The 22,698-nt window shown below is 40.0% G+C and overlaps 1 pseudogene; it reads right to left on the bottom strand.

Annotated features, from left to right (window-relative positions):
- Window positions 1-17,256: 17,256 nt before the first annotated feature.
- LOC142610900 (cytochrome P450 81E8-like) lies at window positions 17,257-19,374 on the bottom strand (annotated as a pseudogene).
- Window positions 19,375-22,698: the final 3,324 nt, after the last annotated feature.

The raw sequence follows: 22,698 nt of genomic DNA, 5'->3' as shown, positions 1-22,698 counted from the left end.
CATTTTTCTATCCTCTCTCGCTTTCCACTGATACTCAATGGACTGGGTTTTATTAGCGCACACCTTCTTTGACTACGTTTTTCCTTTTCGTTTCTATCCGCTGATACTCAATGGTGGATACGGAGCCAAAACTTTGAGTTAATGTGATCGCTTTACTATTTGTTGTTGGTAGTAATTTCAACCTTTCACTTTATTACTATTTAGTTATTGAGATTTTTCTTTTAATATCAGTAAGAACAAAATTATTTTTGTTTATAATTTTTTTAAATAACAGGGTTGTTTATTTTAAATAAAATTGGTTAATTTAGCTTCCTCTTTTTCTTTTTTTTTAAGTTTTATTATTGATAATTTTTGTTATTGAGTTTTTTTTTTTTGGCTTGTATATTTTGTTTTAGATTTTAGATCTATAAATTTTTTTATAGTCACTAAAATGAAGAAAATGCCAGCACTACAAAATTTTTTATAAATTATTAATGTAATAAGTGATTATCAGTAAGTAAAAAAATGATGTGAATGGAAGGTCAATGTGTGAACTAATAAAAATTTGCTACCAAAATAGTTTGTAGAAATGTTGTAAAAAAGTTTAAGAGTATAGCATTATTCTTAAAAGAATTAATGATATTGTTTAAGGGAAAAAACTATAATTTTATAGAAGAAAATTGCTAAAATTATTACACATATATATAATAATATATTTTTTTTAAATTTAGGGGCGCCATTGCCCCAAATCCAAAGCTAGCTACATCCCTGCTCTATGGACTGGGTTTTATTAGTGCACACCTTCTTTGACCACGTTTTTCTTTTCCTTTCTAGTATAGCAGCAAGTTTGAATAATTCTAGTATCACATAAATAAATAAATAAATTCAATTTTTACTAAAATTATCTTATGTTATAGGTTGTAATTGGGAGTTTGTCATTTTTACTAGATTCACCACTGGTATTGAAATTGTGATTATTCTTTTTTATGTGCTTTTAGAATATTCGGTAGTAAGTTCAGTAATATAAAAAATTCCCATAAAAAAATGTAATACAAAAAATAAAAAATTTCACTACTTTATTTTACCATATTGATTGAAATGAGAGATTATAATTGATGTATAAGTCTATAAAAAAAATTGATGTATAATAAAAATAGTATATACTGTAAGTGCACAATTGCACCTGGCCCCAAGAACAGTTACGGGCTCAGGCCCAATGAGCCTTAAACAATATGAATTTGTAGAGTGTGGGCTTGAAACCCAGGTTAGAAATGACTGAGGATTCAATGACAAGCCAAAGATTGCAAACACTTGAAAACAACAAAGAATATTGTAAATCAACTTGCTCGGACGTAAGCCGAGAGCTGTTCTTATATTATCTCTTTCTCTTTTTTCTTTTTCTTTTTGATTACAAAAAAGAGAGGCCTCCATTCCTGTTCTAGGTTTTTCCTTAAATACTCCTCTTTTTGATACTTTGTACACGTGTTGCCTCAACTCCCCCTTAACCCAGATATTTCTTTTCTCAGTGCCTTTGAATAGTAACCAGAAGTTTCCCTTCCACTGTTCAGGTGTCACTTCCCCATTAATGCGGCCAGGGTGGTAGATGCAGGGTCTTTAATGTGGAGGTGGCAGCCTTTATCTTTGGTATTTCTCTAACATCGGTGCTTCTAGGACATTCAAGGGTTCACCCCCTTTAACCATTGGTCTTGACCGTGTCATTCCCTAACCTTTACCATGAAGTCCCGGGTTCTCCGGTGTCCGTCCGAAGGGAAATTCATCCTCGGCTGGATCCTCGGATCCTCGGTGTATGGGCCGACCCGTAGTACTAACAAGTTCTAAACCCAAGAGCAGGTCGGCCTTCCTTAGCATGGCCCAAAGGCCCACATCCCCATCAGGGTCTTTTTACTCCCCACATATACTATTTTTATTATACATAAATTTTTTTGTAAAAGTGATATAACAATAATTACATATTATTCTAAATATTAATTAATAATTTTGAGTTTCTAGTATAGTTTTTAGTATATAGGAGTAATGCTAATATCACAAACTATTTTATAACATCTTTACAAACTGTTGATGTGTCAAACTTCTTATTGGTTTTTGTCTTGAGTAAGACTTAGGTATAGTACTTAGGTACTGTTCCTTAAGTTCTCTTTTTAAGATTCTGCCATGTGAATTTTTTCTCATGGGAATGAAGTTTATTTTTTAGTTAAGTAGTCACTTGACTGAATCTTAAAAGAGGAACCTAAGGAACAGCATCTAAGATATTGTACTTAAGTTTTGTTCTTTCATCTAAGCTCACCATTAAAATCATTTTTTCATTTACCAATAACCATTTAACACATTAGCAGTTTATAAAAAAATTTTATCTCTAAGATTACTTGTATAAGAGATAAGCCTCTTCAACATTGATTAGTATAAAGTCAATTGAATTAATTGATATTTAAATATAAAAGATGAGAAATGATATGTCCACAATATTTTCACAACATTTTTACAACAAATCCTAAGTGGCAGGTTGTTACTAGTTGTTATCGTTGGGGCAAAAAAGTAATCTTCGTGTTAGGTTCAAATTTAAACCAATAACAATTAACCACCTATGATTTGTTGTAAAAATGTTGTAAAAATGTTGTGGACGTAGCATCTCTCATAAAAGATACTACTTAAGACCTCAGATTAGGATGCTTTTGTTTTTTATTGGTAAGAATCTTTTTTTCTTTTTTCTTTTTTAGTAGAAAGGGAAATTCATTCAAAACTAAGCAATAAACAAAGTATTTTTTCGTAGAATCAGTAAATGATTTTGGTCTGTTTGTCTTTTTTTCTTTTTTCTTTTTTGAAATTATTATAATGAAATGATGTTTTATAAGAAAAGTAGTTGGTGTGGGGACCATGTACACAGACTATTGTCGAATACATTTTATGTGGCCCAATTAATTGAAAAGCAAAGAATTAACGGAGGAAATTGTGGAAAGTCAAGATCCAAGGACATTTAAACTACTTCTTTGAAAGATAGCGTGGCTGCAGATAATCCCAACTAAACATATGTTCCAAAAGAGGGATGGAAACTTTAGTTCATCTTTTTATAGAATGTCCCTTTCACCTTGTGTAATTAGTAGAAACTAACTTCGACCGCCAAAAAAATCAGTAGAAACTAACTTGCAAGTACCAATAGAGGAAGAGAGAATTTATATTCTCCGCAACTATTTGTTATGGGGAAATATTGAAGACAAAATGCTCTAGGAGCATTGATTTAGAAATTATTTAAAAAAAATATTTTATGGGAAAGCGATATAATAATTAATTTTGTTAACAGTTTTTTAGATTTCTCACAAAAATGATATCAAAACTTTCTTAATATAGTTTATTAACAATTACCTTAAGGGCACCCATTAACATGACCCTTTGTTATAATATGATATAGATGACAAAAAATCAGGAGCAGCAAAAATTAGCAGCAACGGCATTTGCTTTGGTCCAGGGGATTCAAATGACCCCTGAGCTAGCATATATATATACACACATAATTTTATAATTTTTTTTTTTGTTTTGACCCCCTAAAATAAAAATTTGAACATCTTGAGTCCCTAACTCTAAATTTTTTCTAAGTCTAAGTCCAACCGAAATAAACTTGAATATTATCTCCTTAATAATCTATTCTTGCAAATAAAATTACAATTAACTAAAAATTTTCAAATCTATAAGTGGGGTGGCTAAATTTAAATGTGTTTTTAATTTGTTATTTGTAAGTGGGGTTTGGGGCATGAGCCAGTCAGTTAATCAGTAGTTAGTAAATGTTAACACTAAAAGACAATTAAACAATTAGACAAGAGGTGATTTTAAAAAAGATTTTTTAAAAAAATAGACAAGGGAAATTAGACAGGAGAGTGATTGAGTGAAGACAAAAACAAATGTTAATACAACAAAAATTTTCTTAATAGAATTACAAAGATCAATAGTTGTCAAAATTGAGTTTAATTGTTAAATAAAGTTACAATTAATTTATACTTTTGATCAAATATGTGAGTGGAGTGGTTGAATTTAAATGTGTTTTTAATTTGTTATTTGGTAAGTGGGGATTGAGGCAAGGGCCAGTCAGTCAATCAGTATTTGTAAATATTAACACTAAAATACAATTAAACAATTAGACAATGGGTGATTCTAAATAAATTTTTAAAAAAAAAATTGACTGGGGTGTAGGACAAGGAACTGATTGAGTGAAGATAAAAACAAATGTTAACATAACAAAAAATTTCTTAAAAGAACTACAAAGACCAATAGTTGTCAAGGTTGAGTTGACTTTTTAAATAAAATTACAATTAATTTATACTTTTGATCAAATCTGTGGGTGGAGGAGTGGTTGAATTTGAATGTGTTTTTAATTTGTTATTTGTTAAGTGGGGATTGAGGCAAGGGCCAGACAGTCAATCAATAGTTAATAAATGTTAACATTAAAAGACAATAGGTGATTCTAAATAAATAATTAATTAATTATACAAGGGGGTGGGACAAGGGAGTGATTGAGTGAAGACAAAAACAAATGTTAATATAATAAAAGTTTTCTTAATATAATTACAAAGACCAATAGTTGTCAAAGTTGAGTTGAATTGTTATATAAAAGAATTGTACAGAGTAAAGGCATAAGCTAATTGATAAAAATATTCTAAGCAATAATCATTAAAGTTTACTTAAAAACAATATAATTAAAATCTTTATTGTATTTTTGAGATAAAAATCTCACTCTTGCTTAATCTAAGTGCATATGTGTGTGAAGTTTCCTTTTAGAGACTTAAACCTCGGTCCTTGCCCCTCCCACCCCTACAAAAAACTTGTACTTATGAAGTGACCATCATGCCAATGTTGCAAAGTAATATTGTATTTAAAAACAATAGATTATTTCCAAGATTTTATCTTAACAATCATAATATTATGTTCATTATATGAAGAAACAATATATCAAATTAACTTATAATTTATCTTTTATTATCTTTTTAGTACTATGGACAAATTTGTAATAAAACCATGTAGTCATAAAATTAATCTCCTCCTCAAGATTCATCTTCTGATTAACTTCCTAGAAAAAATTCACGGAGCTTTCACGGCAAGAAATCGAACGATGAGACAAACTAAGAGAGAAGCTCTTGATAGTGACGTTATTACAAGGTGACGGCACATTAAGAAGCTGACGGAAGTTCACTTATTACATATTGAATGCACGTTAAGAAGCTGACGACAATACGCTATCCGTCAACTACTGTCATTAACACCTCTTTGACATTCAAGGCCACACCCCTTATGTGACGACGTTAAACTAAAGGGATCAAGATAGCGAAGTCAAGATTGACGGCCTAGGTTAGAAGGTCCTTAGCTGATGATATCTTTGGAGATGTACCTAGGCTGACGGCGGTATAGGAGGTGCACATTGGTTGACGACCTAGGCAGAAAATAGGCTGAAGGGGTAATCCAACCTCCATCCTTAATCTATCTTGACTTCTGCATACGTGAATATAAGGAAAGTTCTTTCGCTACACGTTTGGTCTTAGTCAAAAGGATCCCTATAAGGAAAAGAGCTCCATACGATATGCAAAGATCCGTGAATTGCTCTCCTAAAAGGAAAGTACTTCTTCGTCAAGGCGTTTATTTCGGCTCTACTCCACTATATAAACCCCAGAAACCCTCATGACAAAAGGTACGCACAATTATCTCAACTCTGGCACTCTAGGGTTGTTTCAAAGATTCTAACTTGATCGTCGAAGGGTTTTTGGCTGACACCACACCGGTGCTCTCTGTCGATCATCTACTTTCTCTTCGAAGGTGTTGCTTCAATCGGAGGAGTACTCGCAACTTACTGGTGATTTCTTAGGCAGCATCAGTTGGCGCCGTCTGTGGGAAAGAAGACATTCAGCCTTGCTCTATTCCTGAGACAAAAAGTTGTATGGTACTCACTCGATCGATGGCAACAATCAACAACCAAGGCGACGAACCGCATGCTACAGCGCTAGAAAGGTAAGTTTAGACGCTGGGTGCTGCCGTCGAGCGCCTTACTAAACAGAATCACGACTTAGAAGAGCAACTACGGCAGGTGACCGCACATCAAAGTGCACCAGGGGAGGACCAGGAAGTAGCAAGCCCGGAAGGGAGGAATGCCGCCAGGCCTGAAGGTAGCACCGCACCTACAAGGCTGTAGCGGCCGAAGACAAACCCGCCATCTGCCTCGGACTCCCTACCACCTCATATCACAGCTGAGATGCAGGAGATGAGGGAACGCATGGATGTGATGATGAACGCCCTCAGAGGACGGGTATCCAGCAATCTGGACGACCTAGTTCATAGAACGGATTCGCCTTTCACAGCGTTGGTGAATTCATGCCCCGTTCCTCCGAAGTTTCGCATGCCCCATGTTGAAAATTACGACGGATCCAAAGACCCGTTGGACCACCTGGAGTCTTTTAGAACCCTGATGCATCTTCAGGGTGTACCAGATGAAATCATGTGCAGGGCTTTTCTTACCACCTTGAAGGAGCCTGCGAGGGATTGGTACACCAAGCTGACGCCTAATTCTATCGGCACCTTTAAGGAACTGGGCGCACAGTTCGTGTCACACTTTATTGGAAGTCATCGACACAAGAGGTCTATTGCGTGTATACTGGGCATTAAGCAGCGAGAAGACGAGACGTTAAGGTCCTATATAGCCCGCTTTAACAAGGAATCCCTCTCGATAGATGACGCGGACGACAAGATACTTGTGGCAGCATTCACGAACGGGCTACAAGAAGGTAAGTTCTTGTTCTCTCTATGCAAGAATGACCCGAAGACTATGTCCGACGTATACTACAGGGCGACGAAGTATATGAAGGCGGAGGATGCCTTGCTGGCCAGAGACGACCATAAACCCAGAAAAAGGGAGAGACAGGAAGATACGAATCCCGATAATGGACGAAAAAGGGGGAGAACCAGAGAGGGACGAGATGATCGACGACCCAAGCCGCCTACAGGAAGGTACACAAACTTCACTCCCCTGAATGCGCCCATCGACCAGGTGTTGATGCAGATTAAAGACGAGGAAACTTTGGCCTTTCCTGGAAAGCTGAAGGGAGATCCCAACAGGAGACCAAGGGATAAGTACTGCCGATTTCATCAAGACCACGGCCATGACACCGCCGATTGCTACGACCTGAAACAGCAAATAGAAGCTCTCATTAGGCGAGGGAGGTTACAGAGGTTTGTCAACAAAGAGAGGGCAGACCCGCCACAAAATCAAGCCCCTCAGCGAGATAATGATCGCCCCAGGCAACCCGTAGGAGACATAAGGATGATTGTAGGAGGCACCACAAGGGCCAGATCTTCCAAGAAAGCCCGAAAGACATACATCAGAACGGTCCAGAACGTCCAATCGGCAAGTCCTGCGCTTGGAAGGTCACGGATTGGAAATCCCCCCATTGAATTCTCGGAAGTAGACGCCCAGCGCCTTCACCACCCCCACGACGACGCTTTGGTCGTCACCATACAGGCGGGAGACTACAACATACACCGAGTTCTCGTAGACAACGGTAGTTCAGCAGACATCCTTTACTATCCCGCTTTCCAACATATGCGAATTGAAAGGGAGCAACTAACTCTGGTTAATGCCTCACTCATTGGCTTTGGAGGGGCGAGGGTACATCCACTTGGCACTGTCACTTTAGCGGTAACCGTTGGAGACTACCCACAACAGGTCACCCGGAACGTAACATTCCTGGTAGTCGATTGCTCGTCGGCTTACAATGCCATCATAGGACGTCCAACCCTTAATTCATGGAGAGCCGTAACCTCGACATACCATTTGATGATAAAATTCCCTACTGATCATGGAATTGGAGAATTGAGAGGAAATCAGGTATCCGCGCGAGAATGTTACGTAGCCATGATGGAGATGGACAGTCACATTCAAGCCATGAACATAGAAGAACGTCGGGTGGCGACAGAGCCCGTCGAGAGGCTCGAAGACGTACATCTCGACGAAGCCCACCCGGAGCGAACGACAAAAGTCGGAACCCTGGCCTACCCGGCGGTACGTCAGAAACTCGCAACTTTCTTGAAAGAAAACAAAGATGTATTCGCATGGAGCCACGAAGACATGCCGGGAATCGACCCGTTGGTCATGGTGCACAGGTTGAACGTGTCGCCATCTTTTCCGCCCTTCCGACAGAAGAAAAGAACCTTTGCCCAAGAAAGAGACCAAGCAATAGCAGAAGAAGTCCGCAAACTGCAAGAAGCGGGATTTATCAGGGAAGTGTATTACCCCGATTGGTTGGCGAACGTCGTAATGGTCGAAAAGAACAACGGGAAATGGAGGATGTGCGTCGACTTCACGGACTTAAACAAAGCATGCCCCAAAGATAGCTACCCCCTCCCGTGGGTCGACGTCCTGGTGGATTCTACAGCCAAACATCAGTTGCTAAGCTTCATGGATGCATTTTCCGGGTATAACCAGATCCGAATGGATGAGGCTGGTCAAGAGAAGACTTCGTTCGTAACAAGCCAAGGCCTTTTTTACTACAGGGTCATGCCCTTCGGCCTGAAAAACGCTGGCGCAACCTATCAGAGGCTCATGAACAAGATGTTTGCACGACAGATTGGAAGGAACGTCCAGGTGTATGTCGACAACATGCTAGTCAAAAGCCAAGAGGAAGAAGCTCATCTAGAGGATCTTAAGGAAACGTTTGATACTCTTCGCTCCTACAACATGAAGCTCAACCCAAACAAGTGTGCCTTTGGAGTGACAGCATGAAAGTTCTTGGGGTACATGGTATCCCAAAGAGGGATCGAGGCCAACCCGGACAAGATTCAGGCCATTATGGGGATGGCCCCTCCTAAAAATACCAAGGAAGTACAAAGCCTCAATGGTAGGGTCGCCGCGCTTAGCAGATTTGTGTCGAAGGCTGCAGATAGATGTCTACCTTTTTTCCGAACATTGAAAAAATCATTTGAATGGACTGCCGAGTGTCAACAAGCGTTCGAAGATTTAAAGGTCTACCTCTCTTCCCCGCCATTGCTAAGCCCCTCGCAACCAGGAGAAGAATTGGTCCTCTATCTGGCCGTTTCCCCAGCAGCCGTCAGCGCGGCCTTAATTAGAGAAGACGATAAGGTCCAACGACCCGTGTACTACGCGAGCAAGGCATTGCACGGTGCAGAAGAGAGATATCCCCCCATGGAGAAACTTGCCTTCGCTTTGGTTACAGCGGCCCGTAAGCTCAAGCCATATTTTCAAGCCCATACAATAGTCGTTCTAACTGACAAACCTTTGCGGCGCGCAATGGGCAGCCCTTCGGCTGCCGGACGAATGGCTTTATGGTCCGTAGAACTAAGTGAATTTGATATACAATATCGCCCTCGCGTCGCCATCAAGGGATAAGCGGTAGCCGACTTCATCGCTGAGTTCACCAGCGCGGAAGGCGAAGAGTAGAAGAATCCCTAATGGGGCATTTTCACTGACGGGTCATCCAACAAGAAGGCTGGCGGGGTAGGGGTCGTGCTCAACTCTCTGGAAGGCTACGAGCTCAAATGCATGATTCGCCTCGACTTTCCTACAACTAACAATGAAGCTGAGTATGAAGCCCTAATAGCAGGTTTAGACCTTGCTCAAGTTGTAGGGGCCACGAACGTGGTTGTTCATTGCGACTCCCAAGTCGTCACAAGCCAGGTAAACGGCGAGTACGAGTGCAAGGGTGAAAGAATGAAGAGGTATTAGGAGCAAGCAAAAAAGAGGATGGACGGGCTGCAGGCCAAAATAGTCCAAATTCCAAGAGGAGAAAATGAACATGCCGACCGACTTTCCAAAGCCGCATCTGCGGAAACTATGACCCCCATCGACAAGGTACTTTCTTTCATTCAGTCCTCACCGCTAATTGACGTTGTCTGCATACAAGAAATTGGTTCCGAAAACAATTGGACCACGCCCTTGATCTCCTACCTAAAAGATGGCATGTTGCCCGATGAAAAGGAGGCTGCCAGGAAGCTGAAGGTCCGGTCTGCACGGTTTGTCTTGATAAAGGACGTTCTCTACAAAAGGGGCTTTTCTTGACCATACCTAAGGTGCGTGGACCCCAAAGAAGCAAGCTATATTATAAGAAAAGTACACGAGGGAATATGCGGCAACCATTCCGGGTCACGGTCATTGGTACAAAAGTTGATTCGGGCCGGATACTATTGGCCAACAATGCAAAATGACGCCCAGGTTTATGTGAGAGCTTGCGACAAGTGTCAAAGGTTCAGCAACATCATTCGGCAACCGGCGGAAGAATTGACCCCCATAACTGCCCCATGGCCATTCGCCCAATAGGGGTTGGACATCATGGGACCATTCCCGATGGCAAAGAAGGTTGAAGTTACTCGTTGTCGGCATCGATTACTTCACCAAATGGGTTGAAGCTGAAGCCCTAGCCACAATTACTGAAAAGAACATAAGGGGTTTTGTATGGAGAAACATTGTTTGCAGGTATGGAATTCCAAGAGTCTTAATCTCGGACAACGGTAAACAATTTGACAACGACTCCTTCCGAGCCTTCTGTTCAGAGTTAGGAATCAAGAACCATTATTCCTCCCCAGCCCATCCTCAGGCAAACGGACAAGTAGAAGTCACCAACCGATCCTTGCTTCGAATCATCAAGACTCGGCTCGAGGGGGCAAAGGGCGTATGGCCTGAGATGCTACCCAGCGTGTTATGGGCATACAGAACGACAGTGCGAACCCCTACAGGAGAAACCCCTTTCCAACTAACATACGGAAGTGAAGCGGTCATTCCAGCCGAGATAGGACTCACAAGTTATAGGGTGGCCAATCACGACGAGGGAAGAAATGATCAAGAGCTTCGTTTACAACTGGATCTAATTGACGAAGTAAGGGCGGTGGCTGAGCAGAGACTCGCGCGATACCAGGACCTCGTAAGCAAGCACTACAACTCCCGAGTCAAGCACCGAGACTTCAAAGTCGGAGATCTTGTTTTAAGGAAAGTAATGGGCGCAGCCAGAGATCTCACACAAGGAAAGCTCGGCCCGAACTGGGAAGGACCCTACAAGATCGTATCATGGCGAAGAAAGGGCACCTATCACCTAGAGACTCTTGACGGGCAGAAACTGCGACACCCATGGAACGCCGAGCACCTCAGAAAGTACTACCAGTAGAAGATAGCAAGCAGAACGTTACTCCTCATTACCAGTTTATGATCCTTAATTATTTGTCTTAGCTTATTCTTGTCTACAGTATATTTTAAGTCCAAAGGGCTGAAAACTTATCTTTCCTATTTTTGAACAAAATTTTACTTATGCATTCATCATAATAAGAGGAGGTTCATTCAGAAACGACTAGTGAATTTTTTATGTCTTGAAGAAAACAACAGGTCCTCTACATCTAAGTCCACAAAGTGGACGACCTGCTTATAAGTCCACAAAGTAGACGACCAACTTATAAGTCCACAAAGTGGACGGCCTACATCCAAGTCCACAAAGTGGACGACCTGCTTATAAGTCCACAAAGTGGACGGCCTACATCTAAGTCCACAAAGTGGACGGCCTACATCCAAGTCCACAAAGTGGACGACCTGCTTATAAGTCCACAAAGTGGACGACCTGCTTATAAGTCCGCAAAGTGGACGGCCTACATCTAAGTCCACAAAGTGGGCGGCCTACATCTAAGTCCACAAAGTGGACGGCCTACATCCAAGTCCACAAAGTGGACGACCTGCTTATAAGTCCACAAAATGGACGGCCTACATCTAAGTCCACAAAGTGGACGGCCTACATCCAAGTCCACAAAGTGGACGACTTGCTTATAAGTCCACAAAGTGGACGGCCTACATCTAAGTCCACAGAGTGGACGGCCTACATCCAAGTTCACAAAGTGAACGATCTGCTTATAAGTCCACAAAGTGGACGGCCTGCCTCTAAGTCCACAAAGTGGACGATCTACATCTAAGTCCACAAAATGGACGGCGTCATAAATAAGTCCACAAAGTGGACAATCTTACACCTAAAATCCACAAAGTGGACGATCCCAATCTAAGGACAACAAGGTGGACGACCTCATTACTAGAAGGCCTTACCACCAAACGCATAAGATGTACAAGGGCAATAAAATGCTGATATGTTCCCTCCTAAGCTCGTCACCTTGCCATGATGCAACAAGGTGACGGTGTTATGTTCAAAGTGACGGCCTAATAACGGTGTTATGTTCAAAGTTAGCTGACGGCATTGTTCGTAGAAATAATGGGCGTATTGCCAAATGGGTACGCCAAGCTAGATTAGCTGAAAGAAAAAGGTGACGCCGTTAAGAAACTAAGGCATACAATTAAGTTGTCCAACGACGTCGCCCATGAAACTGACGGAATGATAAAAAACGACCCTGAGTTTTCATGGAAAAGAAGCTGACGCCGTCATCAGTTCAAAAATTGAATTGAAAGAAAACAATCCCGTCACCCCTAAGCTGACGAAGCACATAAATAACATAATTCTGAATTGCAATAAAAAACACACACATACTTGAAGCATAAAATGACATTAAAATTAAAGTAAGCAATGTCTTTACAAAGGCCCAGAAAAATGGGCGTCAAGTACTATTCCGTCTACACTTCTCAAAAAAAAAAAAAAAAAAACACTTCTCAAAAAAGAAAAGAAAACTTTAAGTTCATAGGGGAGCATCAGTGTCCTCTGTCGTCTTCGGCAGTAAAAGGCTGGGCACAGGAGAGAGAAGGGCTGATGGCATTTGGGTCGCCATTGTGAGGATTTGGAGTCAGAGTGACGGAGTGATCCGCAGCTGGCTGGGCTAGGACGACGCTGTTGTCTCTCTGATTATTGTCGTCAGCTTCTTCATGAATGGCGTCCCCTGCAGGGGTTGACGGGATGGACTCATCCATTGAAATCCTTGACAAATCCAAGTCAGGATAGACAGATTTCACTTGCTTCAAGCAGTCCTCGAACCCGTCCTCGTAGTAGGCAGCGCAAGCGTCTATAAAGGCTAACGACTCCTTGAACTCCGCCACAGCGTCATTCCTAGCCGTCTCCACTTGGACTAGGATGGACCTCAACTCCTTCTCCACCGACACCTTGGCCTCCGTCTCCAGCTCCCATCGACGGGTTTCCTCCGTCAGCTTTTCCTTATAGTCCTTCAGCTCCGTGCCCAAAATTTTGTTCGCCTCCTTGAACTGCGCCTGACCGTCAGCTAGGTACTTGACGCGCTCGTTCAGACGGGTGATCACCCCCTCCTTGGCAGAGCACCTATTCGACAAGGCCTTCACGCGAACCATAGCCTACATTAAAAAAGATAGAACAACGTCAGGGTGATTAAGACTGATCGAACACCAAAGTAAAGTAAAAAGAGACACATACCCTAGTGAGGTCAAAAAGGGCTGACGCCCCTATCTCGTCGGTAGTTTGCTCCGCACAAGGATCCGTCTCCTCATCCTTTAAAATGGATTCCGTCACCTCTACAGCATAATCCTTGTGGGTCAGCAGACGACGTACGGATCCTTGGACAATGGGCCCTGACGAGGTCATCGGACCCTTGCCTGCCCCATGAGCAGACCTAGGAGGTGACGGCCTCCGAGAAGACTTGTCCCCGGGAGTGGGGGCAACCTTCTTCCCAAGACGGTCTTCCCTGCCGCCAGGTTTCCTCTTGGCCGCGACCTTCCCAATGGGCTTGAGGGCTAACGGTGGGGTTGACTCGCCCCCAGCATTCTCTTGCTGTTTCTTCTTGGCCGCAGCGGCAGCTCGAACCCGTTGTTTAGCTGACTCCATTTCTGCGAAGAATTAGTGTTAGAAAGAGACGGCGTCAGGATAAAGACAAGAAGTTGAAAGACACTTACGACGACGAGAATAAGCGTTCAATTTGCAAGCTTCCTCCGTCGGTTCAGGACCCCCACAATATAAGTGAAGAGTATCTAACGTGATTAGATCCCGACACTTCCTCTCGTCCAAAGGAATGGCCGTCACTCGACGAATGAACTCCTCTTACTCCTCGGTAATACGTGGACGATTGTTAGCTACAACGAAAAGTGACGGGTTAGGATAGCAAAAAGTAGACGAGGTGGGAAGGGTCGACGGGATTAACCTGAATCTCTAACATAAGCCCATGTGTTATCAAAACCATTGGGCATTGACTCCCACTCCTCTTAACGACATACCCAATTTGTTCCTTCTACAAAGAAGTATCTGCCCTTCCACCTCCTATTGGAGTTAGGCATGTCTGACACTAACTTCAACTCCTTATCCCGCACTGCAAAATGGTACACTCCCTTTGACGAGGAAATGTGCTGAGGGCGATAACACCAAAAGAACTCGTCCAAGGTCAGCTGACGGTTCCCACCACTCAGACGACCCCACAAGATCTCGGCATCAATGAAGGTTCGCAAAGCATTGGGGGCAATCTGGCTGACGGATATCCCGAGGAAGTTAGCCAGCTGACGGTGTAATGCCGTCAGCGGCAGCCTTAGCCCTGCCGCGAACATGGCATCATACATGCCGACGTCCGTGGTTCGTCCCGAGTAACACTTCTCACCCTCCTCAGGAAGACGGATGGGAATGTTGTCTGGTATTTGGTAACGGGACCGCAAACTTTTGAAGACATTCTTCGACATCGTCGGGAGAAAATTGTTGACGGACCACTCTGAGGGTAAGATGAAGGGACGGTCATCACCAGAGGATCCCGAGGTGCTCTCTAAGGCTTCCTCGTCGCCGTCATTCTCACCCCCGTCACTGATACTTGGCTTTCCACGAACCCCCTGGTCTTCATCGTCTACCCCTTCTTCATCACCACTCACCTCACTTTCTCTAGAACTCTCTACTTCACCGTCAGAAGGAGTTGACGAGTCTCTTTCTGATGACCAGGATAGGCCCTCCGTGGGCTCACGACCTGATGGGAAAACTTCGTCGTAACCCGCTCCGTCGCGGATTAACGATTGATCACTCGGCGTCTCCCTAGACATCTGACTACCTACAAACGACAGGTTTTTCTAAGATCCTAGGCAGACGACTTCACTAAAGGGCGTCACTAGAAAAAGTAAAAAGGTAAAGTAAAGAAAACTTACGTGTAGGAGGACGGTCTCAAGAAGGTGACAGTTGCACGATCGACGGTGTGGTAAAATTGGCAGTGACGAATTTTTTCTCTCAAGATGAACAAGGCGAAAAAAGTGGGAAAAAGGTAAATAGTGAGATATATATAGGAGAGAGGAGGCACGAAAGACGAAGCGACACACTCGTCCAGACGCGGAGCCAATCTGCTTATGACATGTGTCCCACCATTTAATGAACATGGCACAAATCACCATGCAAACACCATTTCCCCGGTAACACCAACTCCATGACCCGTCGCCCATAGCTGACGGGATAATGGAGTGGGGGGCAGCTGATAGTGATGTTATTACAAGGTGACAGCACATTAAGAAGCTGACGGAAGTTCACTTATTACATACTGAATGCACGTTAAGAAGCTGACGACAATACGCTATCCGTCAACTACTGTCATTGACACCTCTTTGACATTCAAGGCCACACCCCTTACGTGACGACGTTAAGCTAAAGGGATCAAGATAGCGAAGTCAAGATTGACGGCCTAGGTGAGAAGGTCCTTAGCTGACGATATCTTTGGAGATGTACCTAGGCTGACGGCGGTATAGGAGGTGCACATTGGTTGACGACCTAGGCAGAAAAAAGGCTGAAGGGGTGATCCAACCTCCATTCTTAATCTATCTTGACTTCTGCATACGTGAATATAAGGAAAGTTCTTTCGCTACACGTTTGGTCTTAGTCAAAAGGATCCCTATAAGGAAAAGAGCTCCATACGATATGCAAAGATCCGTGAATTGCTCTCCTAAAAGGAAAGTACTTCCTCGCCAAGGCATTTATTTCGGCTCTACTCCACTATATAAACCCCAGAAACCCTCATGACAAAAGGTACGCACAATTACCTCAACTCTGGCACTCTAGGGTTGTTTCAAATATTCTAACTTGATCGTCGGAGGGTCTTTGGCCGGCACCACACCGGTGCTCTCTGTCGATCATCTACTTTCTCTTCGCAGGTGTTGCTTCAATCGGAGGAGTACTCGAAGCTTACTGGTGATTTCTTAGGCAGCATCAGCTCTCGAACCTTTGCTCTTAAGTAAAGAAATTAATAAAATATACCTTGACCACCTATTGTTTTAGACTATGCAGATACTGAGATAAACATAAGCAACACCTAGGACCCTCTGAGCCCCATGCGAAAGTGAATTTTCATTCATCCGTTTGCAAGGAGAAATCATGTGGAGTAGCAGTGGGCAAAAATTATAAAAGATAATCAATTTTTGCTTGTAAAGCCTTACGCATGAAATAAGGTGTACCAAGTCCAACAACAAAAATAATCACAAACAAATAAGTGGGTTATTATTCAGTCTTTATCTTTAGTTTTTGAAAATTCAAACTTCTTTGATATTATTTTGCAAATGTAAATAATTAAAGACTAAGGTAAATAATAAAGCCATTAAACATCCCTGCAATCTTTCTACCTCTCCCATTGAATAACATTGAGAGGTTTATTGATCCATATACCAAGATCAAAAAGGTGTTGGATATCTGTTGAAACCACACAGCTTTCATCCGAATTTTCAAGTTTTTTTTTTAGAAAAAAAACTATGAATAACCTATGTTTCCCAAGTGGGAGAGTCTAAGATTTTTAACTTAATGTCAGGCAACATAATCCTTAATTATTTGCATTGCAAAATAATATCAGAGTTGTTTGAATGTTTAGAAGATTAAGAGAGAAGACTAAATAACCCACTTAATGATTTGTGATTATTTTCATCATTGAGCTTGGTACACCTCATTTCATGTGTATTAATTACAGTCTTGATATATAGAGCAAGGCTTTTTGTAATAACATAGTAGTCACATAATCTCTCCATGAGAGAGAGAGAGAGCTTAACAAAAAAAAAGGGCAGAAGAGAGAAGACAAACCCCACACATAAAAGCTAACTAGAATATGCTCGATTGATTGTTTTCTTCTTCTTCACCATTGTCTTTCCCTTTAAAAAAATTATTTCTCATTTATTTGCTTTTGATAATATTGTTTTAAATAAGGAAAGATGCAACTGAATTTAATATTCAAGTAAAGTCAATTCAAGATGCAAATCATATATATATTATCTGAAAATATTTCTCAAATTTCTAGACATTCATCTCACCAATTTAATAAATAAACAAGTGTTTTTTCAGTTAACTTTCAAATTTTAGACACCTTGATTTATTTATATCATATAACAAAATATACTAATTTAACATAAGAATTTGGAAATGCAAAGTAAAATTATCCAAATCCTTTCTTATTCCTTAAACACATATACAAATCACTATCCAGTACAAGCCAAAAAAAACACCACCACACCTAAATAAAAAAACAAAAAACAAAAAAGGATACAACTTTATATAGATACAATAATTCAACTTTCAAATTGAATATGTAATTGTTTATTTTAGTTTATTAAATGATTAATCTTTGAATAACTAAGCAAGTCTCTAAAAAGTAACTCAAGGAGCTCATTCAAACATCATCCGTCGACTTAAAAAGAAGTTTATGCATGATTGGGCGTGCTTTGCACATGGCCTCCAATGGCATGGCTTTAGGCATAGTGATCCCACTACCTTCATTTATGTCAACTTCTTCTATAGTAACCCTTTTCCACTCAAAGCTTTGAATCAACAAACCCAAAGTCAGGCTCACTGTACGTTGGGCGAGGCCCGCCCCAGGACAAGTCCTCCTCCCAATCCCAAATGGCATTAGCTTATGTCCTTCAACCTCACCATTTTCAAACCTCTCAGGCTTAAAACTAGTTGCATCATCCCACACTTTAGGATCTCTATGTATGGCCCATGCATTGACCAATAACATTGTGCCACTCGGTACATCATATCCTCCAATGGTACAATCAACGGAGGACATATGGGGTACTAACAATGGTGCTGCTGGATACAATCGAAGGGTTTCTGAGATAATACTTTGAAGGTAGTGTAATTTAGAAACATCTGATTCCTCAATCAATTTCTCTTCTCCAATTTGACTATCTATCTCATCTCTAGCCTTCTTCAATATATTAGGATAATTCAGTAGATTATTCATTGCCCACTCTAATATAACTGTTGATGTATCAGTCCCAGCAAATAACATATCCTGCGCATTCTACACGAGGTGTTAGAATAGGACAATAATATATTAAATAAAAATGGTTTGTTTCTATGTTCTGAGACATTTAACGATGATGATATGTATGTAACTAGTTTTTATTTGATAAACTGTATATTATTAGTTAGTCTAATGTTATTGTTGACTTTTTTTTGGGGGGGACTAAGAATGTCACTATTTCGCACTAGACAGCAATTCCGATGAAGTTACTAAAGAAAAATAAAACAAATAATTGCATGACTACTTTTTAAGATGCAAGAATCAAACAAAACCTTGATTTCCTCGTTCTCTGAATAAGAGATGAAGCACTATTGTGTGCACTTACCAATATAAGCCCCTTGATGATTTGGTCTGTGTAGTAGTCTAGCTGCAATTTTTGCAAAGAAAGCATATGGTCAATCATAGTGTTACCCTCTTCCTCCTTTGCTCATCAATAAGTGCTTGCAAGAACTCATCCGTCCTCTTGGAGAGATTCTTCAACTTCTTCTCCAAACCTCCATAATCCATCCACTGCAAGATGGGTACAAACTCCGCTGGATTTGATGTCCCTCCGAACCCTGTTAACTTTTTAATTATCTGCCTAAACTGTCTTGCTTCTTCCTCGTCCTTCACGTCCTCATCGTACTTGTAGTACCATTTCCCTGCCACCATTCTCATTATGGTGTTAAATGTCAACTCCAAGAGCATTGATTGTAGCTCCACCTTAGCGAAACCATGGCAAAAATTGTGTGACAGGTTTCATATCAAGTGCTTGATCTCATCCCTTCGGATGCCTAAGAACTTGTTGAGGCGATTGTTTGAGAAGATTTCAAGTGTACTAATGCGGCGGAGGTTGTGCCAATGATTGTCATATGGGGATTGTAATAAGGTGGTGTTGTTGTAGGCAAGGTGCTTGCCTAGTAGGAAGGGAGGACGGTTGGCTAACACTATGTCATTCTTTGTGAAGCATTCTTCAACTACTGATGGAGATGACACAATGACCACAAGTTGTGAACCAAATTTGAGTGAGAATATTTGACTATATTTTTGTGAGAGGGCATGGAAAGTACGGTAGAGTGGTTTTTTAATGATATGGAGATGCCCTATAATTGGAAGAGAAGGTGGGCTAGGTGGGAGGTGTTTTGGTCGAGTTGTTGTTGTTTTGACAATGAGCTTGATTGCAACAAGAAAGATGAGAAGAGTGAAAGACAAATATAGTAAGATGGCTAACATGTTTACTTTTTATGATAGGGTCCAGTTAATGTATGCCTTAAGGGCACACATTAAGCCTTCTATTTTTGGAAATATTTTCTCGAGAATTGTAAAAGATGTCAATACTTTTTCAATTCCTAAAAAAATATTTTCAAAAGTGATTTATTATTGTGTGCCCTTAGGGCACATATTAACAAAATCGTATATAATATTTTGATATTGAAATGATTTCTGATGCTCTGTGATTGATGATGCATGCACGTGGTCACTACATATTTATAGGGACTAGTTAGTTAGTGTTAAAATATCATTTGTGTACACCACATTGATTGAAGATCACGTTTCAAGTTTTAGAGTTTGGACCAAAACGGATATAATAATGATGCCTATCCAGTGCCTCACGTCACTAACTGCGTATATTTGTTTCTCTCATTTGGTTTGCGTTACCGAGTATGTAATTTATATATATATATATATATATATATATATATATATATATATATATATATATATACACACACACTGTAAGATGCCCATTAACAACACATTTTTGGGTAACTTTTTTAGTTTTTGATAGTTTTTCAGTTTTTGGTAATTTTTGTTTATCTCTTTTGGCAATTTTTTTAACAATTTTTTTTCCTCTTTTTAAGTAAAACACAAAAAAAGAAACCTTAACAAGCACCGGCCGGTACTTGTTAACATTTCCCATATATATAATATGTGTGGATATGGAGTTGTACCCTATGCCAGATATATGTGACCTCTCAGGCAGGAATAAGATAAAAAGAGAAGATTCAATTACCTATTTATTTTCTCGCCCAGAGTCTTAGGTGGCTGTTGGGAAGGTAACGTGTCAAACTCTCTAGTCTCTAAACTCTCAAGAGCACTTCAAAGCTAGGTATATATAATGCATCTAGTTCATATATATTTACTAATATGTGCGAGATTTACTTCCATATGAGAGGAAGGAAATATACGTGCACTCGATACATGATGTATTTTTTCTACTTTCTATAGGCATAAGTCTTTTGGATTGTACATTTACTCACTGGCGGAGCGAAAGAGGCCATGGCCCCACTAACTTTTTGAAATTTTCATTAGATTTGTCAAAAACAAACAAAAATCAATTACAACTTGCTTCTCGGCCCCCTTGAAATTTTAGATTTTGACCTCCCAAAATAAAAAAATTTAGAACTTTTTGTTATTAGCAAATAGATAGAGTAGAGTTTAGTCCTTAAAAACATTTATATTTGATCCTCAAATATTTAAGCTTATAAAAAGAAATGGAATAGAAAACCCAAAACATTAAATTGGAAAAGAAAAACCAAAAAAAAATTATTGCCTTGGCCCATTAATCAGCTGTGGGCGTGGCCTCTTTAAATATTTACACAACCCCAATTGTCTAAAATCCAAATGAACAGTTTTTCAAAAAAAAAAAATCCAAATCAAAAGTAAAAAAAAATGCAGATAAAATAAAACAGATCAGCTAATTGTGTGAAAACCTCATGCAACCATGCCGTCAATCGAATCATCTCACCGACGTGGTCCGCTCAGTTCATGCTCCAATCCAAGTTGATAGCAACTGGTTTCTTCCCCTCTCTCTCTGCTTTTTTTTATTTATTTTTTTTTTTTTTGCAATACCATGAGCTCTTTTAGTAGTTTTATTATTGTCTTGTAACTTTAAAGTTTAAACTGACTAACTCTAAACTTTGGCGAAAACACTCGTGTATGGCTGTATGTGTTTATTTATAACTTTATTTATTAATCTTTTTTTTTCTAAGAAGAATTATTCTTTAGTTTTTAGAATCAACTTATTCACTATTCATATACTAACATCTAATATATAATATGTATCTTTCTTTAGTTTATATATATTTTTTTAAATTAATTATATAACTAGTTTATAAATTTCAAATATTTAGCTTTTAAAGTGTGAGTTTTAAAGTTAATATATGGAACTAAGTATTAGTTTTGATGAATTTTTTTTCAAGAATTTTGTTATAATTAGTTGCCCCTAGATAAATTTCCTAGCTCTGCCACTGCATTTACTATGCATAAATTGTTTTACAAAGCCATTACAAGGTTGACATTTTATGTAAGAGTGTAGCTTATGGTTAGAATAAATTTTATTATATAAGCTTTATAAATTTATATGTTGAATTTCACATATAAAACTTTAAAAAGAAAATACATTAAAAAAATGTATTTATCATGTTATCGATGCATAACATCCGTCAAATATATTCATTATCACCGCTATCTCTCTTCATAGCCGCCAACAGTCCACTGCAAATCCTTCACTTCTTAAAGTCAGGTTTGAATTTCACTCTCACTTCTTCAACCCGATTTGTTGCTGCCATCTTATCTGCCAACAACTCACTGCAATTCTATTGTTGTAATTTGGGAGAGTTCAAACCTTGTGCTCTGAAGCAAATTCATCCATTTATGGTTCAAACTTATATCAACTGACTATGTGTGGGTCCCACAATTTTTACAATATTACAATTGTGCCATTCAGAACTATTATTTAAATATTGAATACACTTCTTTAATGGTTCTCTAAATACATGTTTTAAGGCACCTATACTGAGTACTGTTATCTAAATGCCCATGAAATAATATCCTTACCAAACAACTCGCTCCAAAGTGGGACCCACAGTTTTGAGCATTTAAATCATAGAAAACACTCTTCAAAAGGTCCTTACCAAACGGGCCCTAAGAATCATTGTTGGCTCCATGGGCTATTGCTGTACAGTTTTAGCTATATGGGTAAAACGTGATTGACTTTATTTTGAGCTGAAGGGAGAGTTTTATAATAGCCTTTAGGTATCCTTAATGACTGGTTTTTAGGCTAAAAGGTGAGGCTATGGACCTTCAAGGTGTTAAATTGATCTTTGGTTTCTGATTTGCTTTAATTAGGTAAACAAATTAGCTTGCTTTATGCATAATCTGGGAAAGATTTGACTAAGCCCCCATTAGCTCCTCCTTTTCAACTATGTTAGACTCTTAGTTGGGAGGCCCGCCAAAAGTGAGGGCTAGCAGCTGTAGTTAGCCAATGAGAGCTAACTATATTTTAGAGACAAAAATGGTTTAGGACAAAAACTTTAGGCCATAGACAATGAGAGTATAGGACCTCTTTTGGGGTAGAAATTTTGGGTACAAGACCTCTTCCATGAGCTTGAGGTGCTACTAGCGTCCCTTGCCTACTTGATAGCACACTTGGGTTGAGCTTAAGCAAAAAGTTCTAAAAGGAACCAGCTCATTCCCTCCAAATCACACTCTCTCAATTTCCCCAATATGTTCACATAAGCTTGAGCCATGCTTAAAAGAAAAATATATATATAA

This window comes from Castanea sativa, chromosome 9 (genome assembly GCF_040712315.1).
Source record: "Castanea sativa cultivar Marrone di Chiusa Pesio chromosome 9, ASM4071231v1".
Classification (NCBI taxonomy): Eukaryota; Viridiplantae; Streptophyta; class Magnoliopsida; order Fagales; family Fagaceae; genus Castanea; species Castanea sativa.
Note: the sequence above shows the minus strand (reverse complement) of the source record. Positions and strands in the feature narration are given on the sequence as shown.